General features: G+C 38.3%; 1 pseudogene; it reads left to right on the top strand.

Annotated features, from left to right (window-relative positions):
- The first annotated feature begins 829 nt into the window (after positions 1-829).
- LOC101561851 overlaps positions 830-8,152 on the top strand; it is a 38,090-nt pseudogene continuing 30,767 nt past the window's right edge.

The raw sequence follows: 8,152 nt of genomic DNA, 5'->3' as shown, positions 1-8,152 counted from the left end.
GTGTGTGTGTGTGGCCAGCTCAGCCCACCAGGGGGCGCGGCTGGCTGGCATGTGGTGCTGGGGGATCGAACCGCGGTCCCTGATGCTTTGCCAAGCTTGTTCTAAGTAGGTGCTTTAGACCACTGAGCCATCTCTCCAGCCCTAAGCTAAATATTGATGCTCATTTCAGAAACTTAACTGTGAAGAGGCATGTTGGTCATTGACTCGCTATGCCTGCCCATCCCAACCCTAAATCTCCTTCTTCCTATGAATTCCCACTGTCAACCAATCTGGGAGGCAGAGCTCAGTTTACAATGCCTGGCCACCTTGATGTGTACTGTGCATTAAAGCTTTCTCTCTACAGAAATCTAGTGCCATAGTATTCACTTTGGAGCATGTCAGGCAGTGAGACTTTAGTATCTGCAGGGACTGATACCTGATTTGCTTCTGATGTAGACTACTAGAAAAAAGTTTCAAAAATTAAAAACAAAAAACTCTATAAAACACTTTTTTTAGACATTTGATGTGAGGCAACACAAGACTATGATTCCTGAGAGAAGGAAACAAATTTCAACTGCTCAGACTTTCTTCTTGGAGTGTCTTTCTAGATTTTGACAGCAAGTGAAAGGACCCAGCAGAGTGTGATGGTTTTATTGCACAGTTTTATTGAGGGGACTGAAGTCAGAGTTCAGGGAAGCTGAAACAGCTGGAATACTGAGCATAGTGCTAGAGGGAGGAGAACTACAGGGAGAAAAAGCTTTAGAAACCTACACAGACTACAGTTGTATCTGTTACTTCATACAAAGAACTCTCAGGGTGCTATAAATGGAATGATATTGAGAACGAAAATATGGCTGAAAGATATGTGAATTCCACTCATCAGTCAGGTAAAACTCAGCCTATAATAAAGCTACAGAAGACTAAGTAAGACTTTAGAAATGACAGGCTAATCTATAAGTAACTTTGAAGCCTTTCAACATTTATTAGAACTCTTTATAAAAGACCAAAAATCTGAACAAATTAAAGTTTAGAATATCTAATATCCAAAGCAAAATTACTTCCCATACAAAACATAGGAAAATATGACTATCAACCAAGGGAAAAATAAATCAATAACAGAGTAAAAGTAACAAAGAATGAGATGACCAGAAAAGGGCTATAAAGTTGTTCCTTGGGATATACAGTGTGTGAGAGTCAATAACATACTAAATGAAAGAAAAGAGGTAGAGAGGTTTCAAGTAGAAATTCTAAAAGTTAAAAATATAGTGTCTGAAAGTAAAAATTTCAACAATAGAATTAATAGCAATTAAAACATTGTGCAGTTCTTTGCTGCATCTCCCGCAAGAGTGAAGACCATTCTTAGCAACTAGACTGTCGACATTCCAGAAAATGTCGACATCACTCTGAAAGGATTCAGTTATTGTGAAGGGCCCTAGAGGAACCTTCCAGAGGGACTTCAGCCACATCAGTGTGGAACTCAGTCTCTTTGGGAAGAGAAAGAAGAGGCTCCTGATTGACAAATGGCGGGGAAACAGAAAGGAGTTGGCGACTGTCCCCACGATCTGAAGCCATGTACAGACATGCTCAAGGGCTTCCGTTACAAGATGAGTTCTGTGTGCGCTCACTTCCCCATCAACGTCGCTATTCAGGAGAATGGGTCTCCTGTCAAAATCCGGAATTTCTTGGGTGAAAAATACATTCGCCGAGTTCGTATGAGGGCAGGTGTTGTTCGCTCAGTATCTCAAGCCCAGAAAGATGAGCTAATCCTTGAAGGAAATGACATCAAGCTTGTTTCAAATTCAGCAAGCCACAGCAGTCAAAAACAAGGATATCAGAAAATTTTGAGATGGTATCTATGTTTCTGAAAAGGGAACAGTTCATCAGCCAGATGAGTAAGATCCAAGAGTTATCCAGCCACGGAAACAAGCTTCTGGATTGTAAAGCCACTCTGTGATATTTTAATGAGACAATAAAAGATCTTTACTAAATAGAAAATAAAATTGTGCAAAGCTGCAGAAAGATATGAAAAGAATACATACCTTTGTGAAAAAAGTAATGCTCTCAAATTTTCAAAATATGATGAAAACACTGCAATTTTAAGTATAATAAGAAAAATTCAGAAAATCTAAGGAGCTATCCCCCAAATATGGTGCACATGGATAAACACCAATATGTATAGTACAACACACTACCACCACAATTTCAAGCACGTAGAAAACATAAAAGGCTGATTAAAGCTAAAGTTTTAATTTTTAAAAAGATAATGACAATGAAAGTACTGTTTAATCATATGTAGAACTAAACCTTTTACACAATAAGTCAAAGTAGAGGGCAAATATATGAAAATCTATTGTTCTAAAGTTCTTGTATATAAAGTGCTATTTATGATATAAAAGTAGAGCATAGTAAGTTAAAAATCGATCTTACAAACCCTGGAGCAAATCATCATAAACATTCACACAAAAGATTGCAATGCAGTCTTGAACCTAATAATCAATGAACCCAAACATTCTCAAGCCATCCACTTTCTAAGAGTCACTTCTCCAGACCATTCAAACTTGCCCTCTGCCGTGGGCTTCAGTAACATAAAGTAACTTGTGTGCTAAGACACATGTGATAAGGACAAATATAGGTTGTGGCTTTTATATCTAAAATCTATGATGCGTCACACACTAAAAGATTTGCAAATAGAAAATACTATTAGGATGAGCCACAGATAGGATAATGACATGGGAAAAGCTATCCTTTCATCCTTGTTAATCCCGATATAGAGAAACCTCTGTTAAATTTATTCAGTTAACTTCTTCATTGTACTCTCATCCACATCTTACTTACTTATATCTTTTATAGTCATTCAGCTTCTACAAACTAGGAGCCGGTCCTTATTCATTCAATAGGTTTTCTTGAGCTCTCACTCCTCAATATACAGGTTATCACTGGAGGATTAGTCTTTTCTGTATGTGCATGTGTCATTAATTCTTAAAGTCAACTTCAACTGTGTGTGCGTGTTTGTTCATGTGGCTTTTTCTATGAACCCAAGATGATTTCTTTAGAAACCCTCATCCTTTAAAATCCATTACTGTCATTTTCTTACAGTACCTCACTGCACATCTCATATTGCAACAATCTTTGTCCATGTCTCTTTTTTTCCTGATGAAGCTATTTATTGCTTCTGTCCTATTGTACTTGTGCTTGTTTCTGTCCTTTGAGCAGAGACACACAGAGAAGGAAAACATTATAAATGTAGCAAGGGGAAAAGACAGCTTCCTGAGTCATATGCTTTATTACCTGATCCCCTTCTTAACTTGGAAGACAAAAATGTATCTGAGGATCCAAAACAATATGCTATGAACTGGGCGTAGGGTTGGGCTGATAGCTCAGCAGACTAAAGTGCATGCTTAGGCAGAGTGCAGGCACTGACCCCGGGGTGCCTGAGACTGGGTGTGGTGGTGCGTGCCTTCAGCACTTGGGAGGCTGAAAACAAGAGAATCACTGAGTCTGATCTATGTAGTGAGACCCTATAGACCTTGTCCTAAATACAGAAAAAGAAATAAATAAACTGGGCATGGTGGCACATGCCTATAATCCCAGCCCTTGGAAGGCTGAGGCAGGAGGATTGTTGCAAGCTTGAGGCCAGCCTGTACCACCAGGTGAGCTCAAGGCCAGCCTGAGCTGTGCAGTGAGATCCTATCTCAAAAAAGTGTTATTACCAGATAACCTATGAATGTTAATATAAAGATCCATTCCTTACTATTGATGACAAAGTCACGTGGAAATGACCTGAGAACTCTTTGCACCAGCTTATGTAGAGCAAGCAGATGATAAAATGAATGTTACTAATTCACAGTGAAGAGTGTTAACTTGGATTAAGCACTTGGATACTCCAAAGTAAAACTGCTAGAGGATGACATGGAAATTAAGCATGTGTGGTGAGATCAGCTAAACTGTTCAGAGAAACAGAGATCATCCACCCTGGAGCACTCCAAAGAAACTCCTATTTCCATGGCAGGATAGGCTATTGACTCTTTTCAGAATTTTTTTCAGCTCTGTTCCTCCTGGAACTTCTATTACCAAGTCAAAATTATTTATATAAATTTATATAATGTATTATGAATTATTTATAATTATAAATATATAAATTATAAATTAATATAATATATTATAAATTATTTATAATTATAAATTATAAAGCTGTTATAAATTATAAATTGATTGAAGGGGATTGGCATATGTCACACTTAAGACTACTAAAAAGAGAATACCAATACAAATGCAGAGTTAGATGTTAGGCACATAAGTGATAACGTACTGTTAAAAAATCACATGCTTGTGAGAAACATAACATTTGCCAAGTTTTAATACAGTTGATGTGCTTGTCTGTCCATAGTATAGCTTTTTATCTACTGAGCCCCCAAAGCATTCTCTCTGCCCTAGAAAATGAACCTTTTTGTTACTCTGAGTATCAATTTCTCTGACAGTAAATCTTTGTGAGGGAAGTAGTTGGATGACATAGGGTGGGCCAATTTATATCCATAGGGACCCATAAAACTTGTAGCTGGGATCAGGAAATTCTAATTTTATCTTGGTTCTGATATCATGAATGTAGAATTTTCAACTTAGAAATTACAACTTTACTTTTGTTTCTTATGGAGGTAGAAGTACAAAAAAAATTTTTGAGAAGATTCAATTAAATAGGCATTATCAAAAAAGTAGCAAGAGAGTTGGAATATTTCTTTAACAGTTTCCAAATTCCCGGTCCCAGTACTATAATAGCATTGAATTTCTGTACCCTAGTCTTGCAAGTCACATGTGCACTCTTTATTTTATTTTAAAACTTTTTTATTATAAAAGTAAAACTTACATATGAACTTCAAGAATAGCAACTTCTTATGTGTGCTTTTACCAAGCTATAAAAATAACATCTCTTGTGCCTACAGCATATTGTTAGAATCAAGAAATAATGTTTATACTATACTGTAAACTGTATATTTCATTCAGGTTTGGCATGTACTCACTTGTTCCTTGTTTGTTGAAAGTGCTCTGATAGATTCTTGTATCTACCACTATAATCGGGAAACAAAAGTGCTTCTTCATCTATATTTATAATTAAATCATAAAATATATAGTATTTTGAGATTTATTTTTTCAGTCAAAATAACAAGTCAGAGATCATCCAAGTTGTTGAATGAATCAATAGCCTTGACTTTTCCATTGTTGTCAATACTAAAATGAATGCTTCAACATTTATACCTGTTTAGGCCCTTCTCTCAGTTACTCGTCTCTCATTGCTGGGACAAAATATCCAACACAAAAAAATTATGAGAAGAAAGGTTTATTTAGCTCATAGTTAATGGAAGTTTCAGTCTGTACATGGCTGGCTCCAAGGCAGAGTGTCACATGGCACAGAGCAGCCTTTCGTGGAGGCCACAAAAGAGAAGACAGGGAGCAAAGGGAGGGGCTGCAGTACCAACATCTAGCTAGCCTCTCTCCCCTCCTTACATTGTAATGCATAGGATCTAATCCAGGGCACCCATAATCCCAGAATTGGATCAAGAATCAATCACAAACTTCAGAAGCCACCCCATGACTTCATAAGTCTCAAGTCTCCTCTAAGATCAAAAGCAAACTCTTTCCTAGGAGCCCCTGTACTAAAGAAAAGTGAAACACTTTCAACATTCAATGGTATAAAATAAACATTATCTCGCCAAAAGATACAAACAATAGGGGAATACAAAAGCATTGGAACCAATGCAAATCCAAAATCCAGCAGGGCAAACACTAACTCCTGTAGTTCCATGCAGAACAACCAAAGCAATCTGTGGCAAATTGTGAGTTCCCAAAGCTTTATATTGTTCTGCCCCTACAGCACTTTAGTGGTAGTTCCCATGCATTCTCTCTCTGGCATACTTTGCTCCCTTCTTGTAGTTTCTCTTAGGCAATCCACATGCCTGGCTTTTCCAGACTTCTGGGATTCCCACTGAAAAGGCTTCTCACTCACAGCTTCATACACTGCCCTCTCAGGGGCACATTGCATGGCTTCGCAGGCCTTCTTTTGAAATCTAGGTGGAAGCCTTCATAACCTCAGAACTTTTGCATTCTGCCTAAAACCAACACCATGTGGATGATGCCAAGGTCTACTGCCAACTGGAGCAGTTGCCAGGTTTTTTTCTCTCTTGGCTGTAGGGATTGAGTGCCTGGATAGCTAAGCACTATAGCCCTGATTCAGAGGAATAAATTTTCCTTGCCAGCACAATTATGGAACTTGGTATGGACACCGCTACCATTCTGGAATGTGGGGAGCTCTGTGGCTTCCTCCTGAAGGCAAAGTCCCTCACCCTTACAATTGAGGCTGCAAAGGGTGGAGACCTTCCCACTCCTGTGATGCCCTCTAGCCATCCTTTATATTTTTTGTTTTTCTCAGCAATGGAGATCCTCTCAGCTCTATCTTTGCATTCCACATCTTTATTAGAGTTTCCTTTCTGGCCAAACTCACAACATTTTAGATCGTCCTGCTAGGTTCTTTGCTCTTGATTCACAACATAAATCTGACTAAAAGCCCCAATAACAGCCCTGCTACTGCCTTAATATTCAACTGCTTTAAGATTTCTTTTGCCAGATTAATTAGCCCACCACACTTAATCTGTCTCATGCAAAGTTTCTGGACATGAGTAAAATTCAAACAAATTTTGTCAAGCCATAACACAAATCATCCAAAGTCCAACAACCAATCTAGTCCTTCCCAGCAGAAACCTCACCAGTCTTTAGAGGCAGACTTTCTTTCAGCTTCCTGATCTTCTGGGCTCTTATCAGAATTTCCCATACAGAATAGCCAAAGCTGTTGCAGCATTTCTCTTGTAGGCAACAGCTCCAAACCTTTCCTATCTCTTCCAATAAGCCATTCCCAAAAGCTTATAATCTACATGGGCAGGTAGTCACAACAACGACCCCACTCCCAGTACCAAATTCTGTCTCAGTTATTCTTCTTTTGTTGTTGGGACAAAATTCTCAACACCCAAAATTAAGGAAGGAAATGTTTACTTAGCTCACAGTTAGTGGAAGTCTCAGTCTATACTCGGCTTGCTACAAAGCAGAGTGGCACACGGACAGAACAGTCTTTCATGGTGGCCGCAAAGAGCAGAGAGGGAGCAAAGGGAGGAGCTGTAGCACTCGCAGCTAGCTAACCTCTTTCCCCTCCTTACATTGTAATGTAGAGTATCTGCTGCAGGGCGCTCACACCATAACCATAGCACTGGGTCAAGAATCAATCACAAACTCTAGAAGCCATTCTGTGCCTGCATGAGACTTTGGGGGGACAACTGGAAACAAACCATAACAGCCCTGAAGGACATTTGGAATGTTTACAGGGTTAGCTGTTGGAGATAAAGCTGGTGTGAACATTCACATGGGTCTTTTTGGGTAAACATAAATTCTCATTTCTCTAGGATAAATACCCAGAATTACCATGAGTGAGATATTTCTCTTTCTCCTATATGAAAGTATGAAATACATCTCTTGTTTAATTTTTTCACCTTCACGTTATCTTAATTACAAATTAAGATTTTAGAATAATATAATTTCTGTATTTCCCACCATGATGTGGATCTTATAAGACAGACAGCATGCCCCAATTTTAATTTCTCTCCTACAAACTATTCACACTACAGATAGGCATGAAATGGTATCGTGACAGCAGAATCAGTGTGAATACACTGATAGAAAGCAAGAATTACAACAAATGAGATTTATTTCCAGCTAGAGCACAACAATCTTACATGAAGATAGTGTTGACCCTGAAAGAATTTTCTACTGGTGTTTTGTACATTTCTAAGTAACCATGGTAACCACGCTATCTCATTTTGGAATTTTACAAAAATGTCACAAGGTTTACATTTCTAAGAGGTTTGTTAATCTAGCAGGATACAGCTTACCTACAATTTGTCCTCTTTGTTCCTTTAGTTAATAGTTGAATCCTCCTTAGTGGGCTTTATGGTTAACTCAAAGGGAGAAGAGAGGAGTAAATTCATCTAGAATTTAAGGGCCTTCTGAGATGAATGGATTCACTTTAGCCCTGTCACCATTACAATTGTATTAGTGCCTATCTGACGTTTTATGTCTGTTAATATTTGTTTTATATAGTTGGATGCGCTGGTATTTAGTGAATATAAATAATACT

This window comes from Octodon degus, unplaced genomic scaffold, assembly GCF_000260255.1.
Source record: "Octodon degus isolate 3935 unplaced genomic scaffold, OctDeg1.0 scaffold00007, whole genome shotgun sequence".
Lineage (NCBI taxonomy): Eukaryota > Metazoa > Chordata > Mammalia > Rodentia > Octodontidae > Octodon > Octodon degus.
The sequence above is the reverse complement of the archived record's forward strand: the minus strand, read 5'-3'. Positions and strand labels throughout refer to the sequence as shown.